Source organism: Lactuca serriola, chromosome 8 (genome assembly GCF_051521515.1).
Source record: "Lactuca serriola cultivar US96UC23 chromosome 8, Lser_US96UC23_V15, whole genome shotgun sequence".
Taxonomy (NCBI): Eukaryota; Viridiplantae; Streptophyta; class Magnoliopsida; order Asterales; family Asteraceae; genus Lactuca; species Lactuca serriola.
The window spans coordinates 149,071,785-149,087,074 of NC_136415.1; the positions used below are offsets into that span (position 1 = coordinate 149,071,785).

General features: G+C 43.5%; 1 long non-coding RNA gene across 1 annotated transcript; it reads left to right on the forward strand.

The window, feature by feature from the left end:
• The first annotated feature begins 559 nt into the window (after positions 1–559).
• LOC145068810 (uncharacterized) lies at positions 560–1,868 on the forward strand. The gene is made up of 2 exons (XR_013689130.1): positions 560–1,078; positions 1,236–1,868. It is a non-coding gene; the product is annotated as an uncharacterized LOC145068810 (long non-coding RNA).
• Positions 1,869–15,290: the final 13,422 nt, after the last annotated feature.

Here is a 15,290-nt window from a genome sequence, read left to right on the forward strand (position 1 = left end):
TAGTTTATTTGTAACAATATGTTACATTGTTAAATAACGTTTTTTTATAAACTAGCCTTATTGTATTTTCGCATAAAAGGATAATATGTTTGTATAATCAAAGTATATAGGCACATGTACCCCCCCCCCCCCCCCCCCCCCCTTGCAAAAAAAAATTTAATTAGAAATATTAAAAAGGAACCGTAAGCACTCACCCTTGAAGCGTGAGTTCGATTTGTACGAAATCGGTTTATTTGAGAAATTTGTTGTGAGAAACCACAAAGTCACGATTCTTGAACTTCGAAATACTTTCGGGACTCATAACGAATTTAAACTATTAGGGGCTCTTTGGTAATTTAATTAACCAAAATAGGACTACTTTGGTTAAAATAAATAAAGGGAGGGACTGAAATGGTTTAAATTAAGTTAATGTTTGAGTCTTGGATTGATATTGTTAAGAAATCTCCATAGGAGGGGTTATTTTGTTTTAAATAAACCTAAGTTTGTGAAAAAGGGTTTATTTGAAATGAATGTTTAGCGGGGGAGGGGGGTATTGGTCATTTTCTCAAAGTTTAAAGGAATTAGGGCTTCGTCATTTGTTCGATCAGCTGTAGGAATGAAGAACACGAACGACTCACGAAGGCAGATGAACAATGGCGTGAGAAGAAAGCACGAAGCGGCGGCGCAGCATCCGGGCCCTTGCTCGTCGCAGGTCACGAGGAGGGCCGAAGGAAGAAGAAGCTCGCAGGCGGCTAATCCTGATGTCTTGGTCGATCGATCGCGAAGAGGGAGGCGTCTCCGGGGTTCGACGAGGAAGACGGGGAGGAAGGGAGAAGCAGCGAGGAGCGAAACGGGGTGAGCGATTTAATGGTTTTGGATCGAGGGTTCGGTGTGGCTAAGAGATTGCGAAGGGAAGGAGGCCAGAAAGGGTCCGACGAGCAGTACGACGTCGCAGGTGGGGGATTCGGTGGCGTTTGCTCGACAGAAGAACAGATGTGCGAGAGGTGGGGCTGCTGTCTCGATGGTTCACCGAAGCACCACCACAGCTGGTGGTTCATGACAGAGGACGAAGAAACAGGCAGAAAATCAAGGAAGAAAGGTAAGAAAAAAATTTCCAGCTTTGTTTTAACTAATAGCAAAGGAAATGGGAAAAAGAAAAATGCCATTCTCTTGATTTAACAGGTAATTGACCCCTCTAATGGGTGTTTTCTTGACTAAAATTTCTTGTATGAATGTTTGGTTGATTCATTTGACAGGGGAAGAAAAGGAAGAGGGGAAAGTGGTGAAGAAGATAGACGAATTCAGGAGTGTTTGTGGGTTTTGATGTTTCATTTGACAGCTTCAATTGAGAAAGGAAACACGATTCCTTTATGGGTGATTTAGGGGTGTTTGGCTTAGATTTTAGATTTTGAGAAAAGTCTTTTTAAGAAAAAATCAAACGTAAAAAATGTTTGGCAAAAACATTTAAAAACTATTTCTGAATTTTGGATAGAAGGAAAATCAATTTTTTGGAAAAGTCAGAAAATACTTTTTGCAACTTTTCCAAAAAAGACTTTTGGCTTTTAAAAAGCTAAGTCAATCACCCCTTTAATATTTCTTTTGTGTGTAGTATAAGCTGAAAGTTAGAAGCAACACCATAATTTATTCTCTATTATGGTGTGCAAGCAATCAAAGTTTTTGGACATTTTCTCATCATACTTCATGTAATTTGAGTTCAAGATAGCAAAGTTATGTATGTTCACTTTGTGTTAATTTTGTAAGCATTAATTTTGTAAGCATTGTATAAGTCAATAAGTATGTATTTTATATATGTATTGATGTATTGATTTATTGGAGTATATATTTGTATGTATTATTTATTGATTGGTATGGATTGTGTATATAGTTGGTAGCTTCTTAGATAATTTTATTTGTACCACAAAGTCAATTATAAGTCGTTGCATTAGTTATACACACAAGTATAGGTATTTTAGTGCCAAATTCATCATGTATTTAAGTGCTAAATTTATCATGTATGTTGGATCTTGGAAATCATATATGACTTATATATAAATTCTCATGTATATTATTATTGAAATGTCACACTTCTTATTTTATATATATACTATAGTAAATTTATGTTCATTAGACACATAAATTATTGTATGGTTTATAAAATTTATAATAACTTATCTATAGTTGATCACAAGTTATTAGTTATGTATCACTATAAGTGGTTATACCCGAAAATAAAAATATAATGTTATCTCTATCATTAAAACTCACATTTGTTGGATTGGATAATAATATATTATTGATGGGTTTTATGTATAAGAACATTCCTATATGCTCATACAAACCCTAATGCTTGGATCTAGGTTTCTCTATTGAACATGCTTTGATTCCAAGACTTACAAACCCTAATCTAGCATACAAATAACAAAAAAAACAACATATAGAATCAGATCTAGATGTTTACCTCTTCAAATGTTGGCTTAGATCTTCTTCTCTTCTTCTCTTGAGCTTAGAGGCACAAATGCAACTCCTCTAATGGTTCACAAACCCCACAAGCAAGAAGGTAATATAAGAGAGGGTGAGAGAAGCTAGAAATCGGCCTAGGGTTCTCTTAGAATCAAGTGGTAGCCGATTTCAATGCCATAAGGGTCTTATTTATAGTTACAGACTACTAGGGTTTCAGTCTAAACCCTAATGGACAGCTTAGCCACCAAGCAGCCCAAGGAACCTTCTGGAATAAGGCCTTGGACGAAAATATGATGGATACCCATCATAATTTCGTTCCCCTTAAGTCCATTAGGTTTCCTTAATCCAAAACTCAACTATCATACATTTGACAGTTTATACCCCTTTATCAATTAATCTCTTTTGGTTACCAAATTAATTCCTAATTAATTTATGACCAATACTAATTAAATAAATATGATTACTCATTTAATATATTATTCTTATAATATATTAATAAATCATAATATTCTCTCTTTCTACTTAAATTACCTTGTCAAGTTGCTTTGGAGAAGGCAACCCAAAAGGACCATGCACAACCGGGTCAAGTACATACCAAATATAGTTACGGGCTTAGACACTATTCCAACAATTATTTACATAATATATTGCAAATAATTGAAAGCATATCGAAATCAATAGTTTAAGGTTTCGCGATTTACTGATTCAAAACGTCTGATTTTTCGACTTTGTAAATATTTTTACCAAAAATATTTCAAGTATGAAATTAAATATTAGCATATGACTTTAGTCCAAAAGCTTTCTCTGAATTTCCATCTGAGGTCTGCAAGTCCCTCAATGGATACAAACAGTTTTAGTAGTTTTAATAAAAATTAGTATTATACTGGTTTGGATTCTTAAAACGGTCGTATTATTTGCATACGAACTTCATTTTGGACGTTCTTTATATTTTTGGAAACAGGGAAACATGTACTATAGGACTAGAATGTTTGCTTTGCTCACAATTGCTTAATACAAAACTTCAATTTTCCAGATGCATTCTTAGGGTTGTAGTTTGAATTGTTTGATTTGTTTGTCAGATTACATATTTGGAAGTAAGATACCATTTGGTACAATATAATAATTGAAATGAACTTATTTAATTTCAAAAGATGCACTAAAACTCAATGAATATGTAACACCCCGAGTTCAGAAGTACAAGCTCAGGGTTCTAAGTGTAAAAAAGGAAGGTCGACTCGGCGAGTCGAGTCGCGATTCAGGACGCATGTTAAGTAACCAACTCGGCGAGTCTGCAGCTGAACTCGGCGAGTTGGTGTTGAAGGGAGAAAAACCCTAATCTGGGGTTTGTGCCATATATAAAGCACATTATAGCCACCCTCAGCCTCTCTACCTTCCCTTTTAGTTCCAGAAAACCCTAATTTCGTGTGAGGCTTCATTGTTGGAAAGATTGGGGCTTAGAAGAGGAAATTGTGAAAGGAGCTTGAGAATTGGGAGCTAGCATCAAGAGACTTGTAAAGATCTGAGATCTACATCAGATTTGTGTACATCTCTAAGGTAAGGAGCTCTTGCCTTAAGATTTTTCTTTTCTTGTTCATCCTTGGTGGTTGTCTTGGGGATTCTTTAGCTTGGTTTGGATTCATTTCGGGTTTAGAGGTTAGATCTGAAGTTGCAACTTCAGATCTAGGTTGTATTGGAGTCATAAGGGCAGAAAGCATCAATCTTTGGGCTTGTTTGAGAGTGCCTTTGTCCCAAAACCTTCTTGTAGCTTGGTTGGAGCTTGTTGAGCCTTGCATGCACATAAAGTTGGAAACTTTACATGTGAATCTGTCCCTAGGAGTCCAGATCTATGTACTGGAAGCAATGGAATGGCTTGTGATCGTCTGAATCAAGATGTCACGTGTGGACTCGGCGAGTTTGGGAGATGACTCGGCGAGTTGGGCTTGATATCAGTCTTGAGTCGCATAGTAACTCGGCGAGTTGTATGAAGATGGGCAGGAACTCGACGAGTTGGAAGAACAACTCGGCGAGTCTGTTGAATTTTGCCTTGAACTCGGTGAGTCTGTTCTTGGACTCAGCGAGTCTGGTTGAGGAGTCCTAACCTTTTCTGGTTGAACGGTGAATCGGCGTGTCTAGGGATGACTCGGTGAGTTGAGTCGCATCATGGGAGTTTTCAGAGCATAGGGACTCGACGAGTTAGCGGGTTGACTCGGCGAGTAGAGTCAGTCAGGGAGGTTGACTTTGACTGAGGACTTTGACTTTGACCAAGGGTTGACCAGTTGACTTCCAAGGGTATTTTGGTAATTATTGGTGTTAATTGGTTTTGGTTATTTGGTAATGATCAATGGTGGAGTTCGTGCTGGTGGTCGGAGCAGCATGGCCTTATTTCTTCAAGTCGTCAGTTGCAGGTGAGTTATCCTCACTATATCGACAGGGTCTAAGGCACCAAGGTTGGACCTTTATCGGATGGGAATCCGGGTAGTTGTTTGTTATGTTATTTCTTGGCTATGTATGCATCCGGATAGTTAGATGATATATATTAGGGACCTGGTTAAGGTCATTATCCTAGCATATAGGATGATGCTATGCTAGTGACCGGTTAGGTCAGTATCCTGGTTAGGATGTTGCTATGTTATGTGATCTGCTAGATCGGTTGATTAGTTGTGAATTGTTATATGATTATATGTTTATGTGCACATGGTTGTTGCACTGGGGTTGGGTCGACGCGGGTCCTGCTTCGTGCTGTAGGCCAACATACCCAGGGCGGACCAGTTAGACCGAAGGCCTGGCGAGCGGTCCGGATAGGCTAAAGGCCCCAAGAGGGCAGACCAGATGTGCCGAGGCTCGGATAGTGAACCAGACAGACTGAAGGACCGGTGCGGGCGGACCAGTCACACTGTAGACTTGATATGCATGGTTGTTCTGTGTTTATGTTATGATATGATATGATATGATATGTGTATGGTATTGTGGTTGATATTTTGGGGGTAACTCACTAAGCTTTCGGGCTTACAGTTTCAGTGTATTGTCTCAGGTACTTCAGGAGACCGTGGAAAGGCAAAGACGTGAGTGTATCGCTCCTCATCCTTATGTTATGATTTTTGGGACACTATGATGGAAAATGATTTGAAAACATTTTGTAAACAATGCTATGTGGCTTCTAATTATGATTGAAAAAGTTTAAATTTGGTATGAATTTTTGGATGTTACAATTTGGTATCAGAGCCTTGGTTTGAGTGAATTGGAGGAACACTCATGTGAATCCAGTCTCAAATCAAGGAGATTTTTGGAAATAAGTTTTAAAATGGTTTTCAAAATAAAGGATGGAGGATGCAGAGGTTACGATCAGCCGAAGCCTGTAAGTAAACCCCAAAATACCATGCAGTTATTTGATACTATGATATGTTAGAACAACATGCTAGTGCTAGGCTAGGGATCTTCAGGAATCACATGATAGATTTGCCTGATTTCATGATGCCTATTAGCCTAGGGTTTCTTGTATGTGGAATTGACATCATAACTGTAGATGTTTAGTGTATGCATCATGGCTATGCATAATAAAGACCTTATAGCCTGAGAATGTTGATTCGGCCTTCGGGTAGGATCGGATATTCAAAAGTCTATTGGGTCCAACGTTATGTGCAGCTAGCATGCATTAGCGCTGCAAGGGATGATGGAAGTTTCATGGATGTGAGAGTCATGATAAATGGTGAGTCTAGATGCGAGGTATTTGGTATTCCCCTAGAATGAGGGTTGAACACATTTTCTATGTTGGTGATATTGTTAGGGCGTTGTGGTGATACTTGAGACAAATATGGGTAGGTGTGGAAGGTAGTATGGGCCCGTACTACTGAAAACACAGGACCCATACGCGTATCAAGGAAGTCACAACCCCTAGGGCTTTGTTGGGAGCTAGTTCTCGAGGTTATCATGAGGAATGCCTAATGTCCTGTGGTGTATTTCTGTATGGCGATTACGAGACGTTTCGGGGAAGGATCCGGTTCGGGATCGAGATCAGGAGAGGGTGATCAGTGGTGGAGCATAATTATCGATCAGGGTGGATCAGTACCACCTAGGGCCATTGGTCAGATGAGTACGGACGAGTTGGATGCCAGGATTTGTGAAATCCTGCATGATGAGATTGCTTCTATGTTCCGGGCTGAGTTGCCGGAGATGTTGGGTCGATCAAGACCACCATGGTTGAGTACCTTGATGAGTGCTATGCAGCTCTTTCAGAGGCGGATGACGCGGCAGCTACAACGGCTATAATAGCGGCAAGGGGGAGGAACCAGTCAATGTTTTCAGTATCAGGACTTCGATAATATGAAGCCCCCTACTTTCGATGGAGTTCAGGATCCGATCGTTGCTATGAAGTGGTTTTTAGACATGGAGGGTTGTTTCTTCACGTGTTCATGCCCCGCTGATCAGAGGGTAAGGTGTGCTCTGAACCTTTTGAGGCTCAGGGCGAGGGATTGGTGGAGGTTGACTAAATGATCTTATTCGGATGTGCAACGGGACGGGGTTACTCGGGTTCAGTTTCGGGAAATTTTCAGCACTCGATATGTTCCGAGGGCTGAGAGAGAAAGGTTGACTCAAGAGTTCTTGGAACTGAAGCAGGATTCAGAGTCGGTGACGGAGATCGTCAAGATGTTCACTGAGAGGGCGATGTTTTTCCCTGAGTTTACTTCGGAGCAGGCTCAGATGTCCCGATATCTGAGTATGCTCAAGAGGGATATCAGGAAGTTTGTGTCTATGCAGAGGTGCGAGACCTTGCTGGAGTTACAGGAGGCCGCTGGTCTGCGTGAGTTGGAGATTGAGTTATAGTTGCGAGAGCAGAGGAAGGCCCCGGTGCAGTCGTAGCCGGCACCAAAACGGTCCAAGACCGTTGATTCCAGGTTGGGAAGTCAGAGCAGCCGCACTTGTGAGAAGTGCGGGAAGGGTCATACCAGAGTTTGTAGATCCGGTGGTGCGTGCCGCAAGTGTGGGAAAGAGGGGCATTATGCGAGGGATTGCCGTCAGTCAGCCCCGATTCAGGATTTGAGGATCTGTTATCACTGTCATCAGATTGGACACTTGAGGGTCAACTGTCCACAGCTCGTTGCAAGACCGATGCAGGCTCCATCATCGGCCACTTTGAGGACTACGAGAGGAGGTCAGGGTGGAGCAGAACCTCCAAGGGCTTAGGGACACTGGAAAGGAGTGATGACTATGTTCTGATGGGGTTTTGCAGCTGGAAGTGAAATGGCTAATTGATGAATTGGATTGACGTTTGGTAGGGAAAGGACTGTTCCCTCTCAGTTTCTCGAGCTCGAAGGAGTGAGCAGACTTGTGACCCGGGGCAGGTTGTTCTCCAGCATTGGGGTCAGTTGGTTGCAGAGGTTTGCAACATTATTCGAGCGCCGGTAAGCACAGGTGGGTCGACTTGGCATAAGTAAATGTGGAGTCCGGTTTTCCTTGGATCTCTTGCATTGGACGGTAAGGATTGATTGTACAATCTATTGCACATTAGGAGTGTAGATTAGGGATGAAAGTGGGTCCAAACCCGGACCGGATGGACCCGGACCCGGAAAACCCGAAACCGGTTAACGGGATTTTGTAGAACCGAAAACCGGACCGGTATATAGGAACCGATTCTGGTTTGGTTCCGGGTACGGTTCCGGGTAAAGTGGGTCTAGAACCAGAAAACCCGGAAACATCAAAGTGGGTAGGTTAGAACGGTATAAAGTGGGTTTAGAACCAGAAAAACCGGAATTTTTTTTTAATTACTTACTACTTAGTGGGTTGAACTTTGAAAATTTTCATATTGATACCCCGACTTTGGGGGACTGTAACTCATTGAATATAAAACCAAAATTAACAAAATTATAGTCTAAATTCACATACAAACTCTAAAATACACTCTAGAAAAAGAGCATGTCAATCCGACTTTAAACGAATGAGATATGCATGTGTTAACATTTTCACATAATACAAAGTACAAAAACAAATACCTGAAAAGTTGAAAATTTTCAATTTTGATATCCCGACTTCGGAGAACTGAAAATAGTTGAATGTTAAACCAAAAATGACAAAATTATAGTCTAAACTCATGTACAAACTGTAAACTACAAGTTGGAAAAAACAACATGTCAATCCGACTTCAAATGAATTAGATATGCATGTTTTAAAACTTTCACCAAATACAAAAAACTGAAAAACTAAAAACTTCCAACCTTGATGTCTCGACTTTAGGGGACTATAAGTCAATGAATATAAAACTAAAAAGGGCAAATTTATAGTCTAAATCATGTACAAACTCTAAACTACCTGTTGGAAAAAACCGCATGTCAATTGGAGTTGAAACGAATGAGATATGTATCTTTTAAACGTTTCACAAAAACCGGTTTCGTTCCGGTTCCAAACACCGGTTCCGGTTTTTAGACCCGGTTTACCCGGACCCGATAGACCCAAACCCAGATTACCCGGAACCCGGATAAAGCCAATTTTTAAACCCGGAACCGGAACCAGTTCTATATATCCCGGTTCTAACGGTTCCGGTTCGAACCGGTTCCGGTTCCGGTCCGATTCCGGTTCTTGTCCGGTTTTCCGGTTCCAAATCTCATCCCTAGTGTAGATTATGTCTTGGGAGTAGTTGTATCCCAGTTTAGGGCATAGGTTGTTTCAGCTGCTGTAGTTCAGCTATGGACGTTTGAGCTGATAATTGGGTCAGGGTGCGAACCCTGAAGAGACTGATTCTAGTGCCTGGGAGCGGGAAGTTTATTGGAACACCTTTGGAAAAAGGGGTATTATGGGGGAAGTCCGCGGGTAGGGTTTCTCAGAATGGTCATTCAACATTGTCGGGACTCAGTGGTATTAGCAACCGTTTGTGATTGACGGATGGAAGCGCCAGCGGAAAGGGGTTCGTTGGCAAGGTATTAGTTGGAGCATTTATCTCTTGGCCTTCAACGCATGAGTGTGGGGTCGCTCAAGCATTAGTGGGTGACGGGTTCTCTAGAGTTCAGCAAGTTCTCATCTGGTTCTTGGAGGTGTGTGATCTTTCGGGATGGGCTAGTAATGGAACACTAGTGGGAAAGAGTTGGTCGGCCTCAGATCGGTCGTAGGGAAGTGAGAAGGATTGAGATTCCTCCACTTTCCATGTATTATGAAGGATTATTCGAATCTAAGTAAGGGAGTGTTACCCCGTAATGCGGATGTGGGAAGGGTTTTGGAACAGGGATAAGTTTCGTAACCCGATAGGGAGAATGGAGGCCCTAGTGGCTGCTTGGTTCAGGGTTGTATGAGTCGGGGGTTCAGCAAAACTCCCCATTATGTGTATCACGTCTTCTCGGTAATTGACAACAAAATTTTGGGGATTCGGGTTGGAAGTCTGGTTATGATTGAGTTAAGTTCGAGTATTCGCTCGAGGGTGTGCTCAACTCTAAGCGTTTTGGATTGATAGATTGAAGGTTTTGTTAGCTGCCAGGGCTCGGCAACATTGCAGCACGGGTATGCAGGTTATTTAGCGTATGTGATAGACGCATAGTTCAGGGAGCAGACCATGGGTTCAGATGAGGTAGTTGATCGATGTGAGGCCTGGGTTTTGGCTGGGGAAAAATTCAAGGGACGGATTCGGAGTTCGAAACCCCTAGAGGGCTAGAACAGACTGCATGGGAGAGATTCCCGGGAAGAATGGTTCAGGGTGGCGTACGACAGTTTTGAGTGGTCCGGATATACTGAAGTGTAGCACCTGGTTCCTGGTATGTAAATCTTATTGAGTATTTTCCTTCTTTTTAGCCTTGGACTCGGCGAGTCATAGGTCCGACTCGCCGAGTAAGGACGGGACCCGGGACATGTTTAAGTTGGCGACTCGGCGAGTCCATATTCTAGACTCGGCGAGTCACCGCTGTTGGATGAAACCCTAAGTTTCAGGGGTTGCACCCTATTTAAACGATGTTTTGTGCCTCATATCCGCCCCCATTGCGTCCAGAACACTCCCTCTCGAAGCTCTAACTCCTCTTTTGGTAATTTGGGTGATTTTGGTGCATTTCTTTGAAGTTTTGGAGAGAAGAAGGTAGATCAAGAGGAGAGGAAGAAGATCCAGAATCTTTGTGCCATTTCAGAACTTTTAGAGGTATTGGACTCGAAACCCTCTCTGTCCCTTCATTATTATCTCATTGAGAGCTTGTGATAGCCATTTCAAGGCTTCTTCTAGTCTTGACCTTTGTGTAATGAGCTTATAGTGTTGAGGGACTTCGGATCTAGGCATGTTTGGGCTCTAAGGGCTCGGATCTGTAGCCTTTATGGACCCTCATTGCTTGAAAACCTTGGATCTACCATTTTAAGTACATTTTGAACCCTAAAATCCGTATTGGTGAATATCTACACGTAAAGTTGGAAACTTTACGTGTGATTCGTGTTCCAGGAGTCCAGATCTGTGAATGGCATGGACTGGAATCGAGCAAATATGTGTATTTAGTGGGTGCATGGCAACGACTCGGCGAGTCTGTTCGCGAGTCTCCGAGTTTGTCCCCTTTTCGTAGTATCGAGTGAGCAGTGAGTCACGGGGTGTGACTCAGCGAGTCGGAAGCTGAACTCATCTATGGAGGAACTCGGCGAGTCAATGCCCTGACTCGGCGAGTTCAAGGCAATCTCCTTAGATCAAGAACAGACTCGGCGAGTTGTTCATACAACTCGACGAGTCGCAGCATAAGTGTTCTTCGGATGAAGATGGACTCGGCGAGCTGTTCATACAACTCGGCGAGTCTTAGCATAAGTATTCATCGGATGAAGATGAACTCGACGAGTTGTTCATACAACTCGGCGAATAGGATGAAGGACTTGAATATCAGTTTAGAAGGAGAACTCGTCGAGTCGTCGCCTAACTCGACGAGTAGAAACGGGATTCAGGACAATCGTTTGGGTAGGGACTCGACGAGTTGGAAAGCCAACTCGGCGAGTCGGGTCAACTGAAAGTTGACTATGACTTTGACTTAGGGCATGATCAGGGGTAAAATGGTCATTTTACCCAAAGGACAGTTAGCAGTGTTTGATTGAGTATGTTGTGGGAATTGCAGCCGGAGGATTTCCGGAGCAGCAACAGCAGCAGTAGACAGTCAGTTCCCGATCAGATCAGCAGCTACTTCGAGGTGAGTTACCTTCCAGTAGTGGTGGGTCTACGGCCACAATGCCGGCCCACCAGTAGGAGTCGTATGTTAGATGATTGTCTTTGTGATATCATCTAGGTTTGCTACTACCTGATATGTTATATGCTAGCATGATATGTTATATGAGATAGAAGTAGAGATCGGTTGGTAGGACCGAAGGGTAGTTCAGACACCCCGGAAATGTCTGACAGTACGTGATGATATGTTTGCATGCTGGCTTGTTATGTTATGTGCGATAGAGGTAGTGGGAGGGGACTAGTCCCCGGGGATCGGTTGTTAGGACCGACGGGTAGTCAGCACCCCAGAATGGCTTAACACGGGTAGGACGGCACCCCAGAATGGCCGCACGGGTAGTCGGCGCCCCAGAATGGCCGTGCCGGGTAGTCAGGCACCCCAGAATAGCCTGGCAGTAATTGTGTTATGTGTTTGCATGGTATGTGGTAGGTTGGGGGAACTCACTAAGCTTTGTGCTTACGGTTTTCAGTTTTGGTTTCAGGTACCTCCTCAGCTAGGGGAAAGGAGCCGGCGCGGTAGCAGCATGTCACACACACACACTCTCTTGTTTCCGCATTTACGAGTTTATTCTAGGATTGATACTCTGATATTTGATTAATCGAATGTTGTGGTTTTCAACTTGGTTTTCGATGTGAAATGGTTTAATCAAACAATGTTTTAACTATTGATGCTTTTATGTAATGTTTTATAACGAATTTTTTGGACGTGAAAATTGGGTCGTTACATAAAGGCCGAAAGGCGTACCAGTCAGGCCGAAGGCTCGGGGAACGGTCCAGAAAGGCTGAAGGCCCAGGAGGGCGGTCCAGACATGCTGAAGGCTCGGGGAACGGTCCAGAAAGGCTGAAGGCCTAGAAAGGCGGTCCAGTCATGTTGAAGACTTCGTATGTGTTATTGGATCGGTATGAGGAGTATAAGTGAATAGGTCGCCATGAGATGGTAATCGATATGGTCTGACCCTAAGTATTGATCATGATGATGGAGTTGGCTGGAGGTCGTGCGTGGGCCTAGTTAGTATGTGATCGGATTCTGAGTATATGGGAGTTCGAGAATAGTAGTTGCTCTACACGGATAGTGTAGAGTGGAGTTTAGCACAGTGACGCTTGTAAGTGTGGCAAGGATTGTTGAGTAGATTCTCTGGAAGGGGAAGGTATATAGCTCTAGAAGGAGTGTGGGTCCTCTGGTAGGAAAACAGTAGTGGGAATGGGTGATCGAAAGTACTTCAGTTATTGGTAGTAAGCACTGGGGTTGTACCAAATATATGGGAGCACTTACGGGTTGGATGCCCGTTGAGGTTGTAGTAGTGTTGGATAATGCGCAGGCATGTTTTCAGTCTCATTAGGAGAGGAGGAGGATAGATGTTCCAGATTGGAGGGTTGGACAAAGGAAGGTGAGACAACAGGTTAGCAGACTCGGGAGTAGTCTGGACCGGTGCTGAGGACTGTACGAGGATATTACAGTCGGAGGTCAAGGACCTAGAGGTCGTGATAGGGAGGTGTGAGTGGGTTGCACTTCGTTGAGTAGAACCAAGGAGTTCGGAAGGGATGCAAGGATGAAACCTTGGATTTTCAGTATGGTTGTGATCAGGAGGTTATGTATGTAGCGGTAAATCATCCTGGGGATGTTTGGAGGTATCGTCAGTGTGTCGGGTTTTCCAGCCCAAGGATGTTAGTGCAGGTTCAACATGCATGTGTGATTGCAGGGGAGAGCTCATGGGAGTTGCCCAGGAGCTGAAGGATGTTCCATCCTGTTAGCTCGGAAAGCAACGAGTTGGTTTCGGAAAGGAAAGTGGGATAAGTCCCAGAAGTGAATTCGATAAAGGATATGCCAGTCGAGGAAAGGGGTAGCAGCTTGGTACCGGGTTAGGACCTGGTGGTTCAGGGTGATATCTAGCTTTGTAAGGGTCAAGTGATTGTTGTGTTTTGAGTGATGAAAGTATCATTGGGTGATCATTGGTTAATAAGGGTTGTTATCAGAAAAAGAAGCCGGTGGCCGGCTTGAATCAGTTGTCGTAACCCTGGGAGGGAAGAGTGGACTTTATAGAGGATGGTTAGCAGTGTTCGGAGTAACCTGGGTCGATTGATACCAGGAGGTGCATTGTAGGAATCTCATCTGGGATGTGTTGCGGCAGGCTTCGAGGACAAAGCCTAATTTAAGTGGGGGAGAATCGTAACACCCTGAGTTCAGAAGTACAAGCTCATGGTTCTAAGTGTAAAAAAGAAAGGTCGATTCTGCGAGTCGATGGATAGACTCGGCGAGTCGGGTCGCGATTCAGGACGCGCGTTAAGTGACCAACTCGACGAGTCGGCAGCTGAACTCAGCGAGTTGGTGCTGAAGGGAGAAAAACCCTAATCCGGGGTTTGTGCCATATATAAAGCACATTATAGCCACCCTCAGCCTCTCTACCTTCCCTTTTAGTTCCAGAAAACCCTAATTTCATGTGAGGCTTCATTGTTGGAAAGATTGGGGCTTAGAAGAGGTAATTATGAAAGGATCTTGAGAATTGGGAGCTAGCATCAAGAGGCTTGTAAAGATCTGAGATCTACATCAGATTTGTGTACATCTCTAAGGTAAGGAGCTCTTGCCTTAAGATTTTTCCTTTGTGGTTCATCCTTGGTGGTTGTCTTGGGGATTCTTTAGCTTGGTTTGGATTCATTTCGGGTTTAGAGGTTAGATCTGAAGTTGCAACTTCAGATCTAGGTTGTATTGGAGTCAAAAGGGCAGAAAGCGTCAGTCTTTGGGCTTGTTTGGGAGTGCCTTTATGCCAAAACCTTCTTGTAGCTTGGTTGGAGCTTGTTGAGCCTTGCATGCACGTAAAGTTGAAAAATTTACGTGTGAATCTGGCCCTAGGAGTCCAGATCTCTGTATTGGAAGCAATGGAATGGCCTGAGATGGTCTGAATGAAGATGTCACGTGTGGACTCGGCGAGTTTGGGAGATGACTCGGCGAGTTGGGCTTGATATCAGTCTTGAGTCGCATAGTAACTCGGCGAGTCACATGGGTGGACTCGGCGAGTTGTATGAAGATGAGCAGGAACTCGACGAGTTGGAAGAACAACTCGGCGAGTCTGTTGACTTTTGCCTTGAACTCGGCGAGTCTGTTCTTGGACTCGGCGAGTCTAGTTGAGGAGTCCTAACCTTTTCTGGTTGAACGGTGAATCGGCGGGTCGAGGGATGAGTCAGTGAGTTGAGTCGCGTTATGGGAGTTTTCAGAGCATAGGGACTCGACGAGTCAGCGGGTTGACTCGGCGAGTAGAGTCAGTCAGGGAGGTTGACTTTGACTGAGGACTTTGACTTTGACCGAGGGTTGACCAGTTGACTTCCAAGTGTATTTTGGTAATTATTGGTGTTAATTGGTTCTGGTTATTTGGTAATGATCATTGGTGGAGTTTGTGCTGGTGGTCGGAGCAGCGTGGCCTTATTTCTTCAAGTCGTCAGTTGCAGGTGAGTTATCCTCACTATATCGATAGGGTCTAAGGCACCAAGGTCTGCCCTTTATCGGATGGGAATCCGGATAGTTGTTTGTTATGTTATTGCTTGGCTATGTATGCACCCGGGTAGTTAGATGATATATATTAGAGACCTGGTTAAGGTCGGTATCCTGGTATATAGGATGATGCTATGCTAGTGACCGGTTAGGTCGGTATCCTGGTTAGGATGTTGCTATGTTATGTGATCTGCTAGATCGGTTGATTAGTTG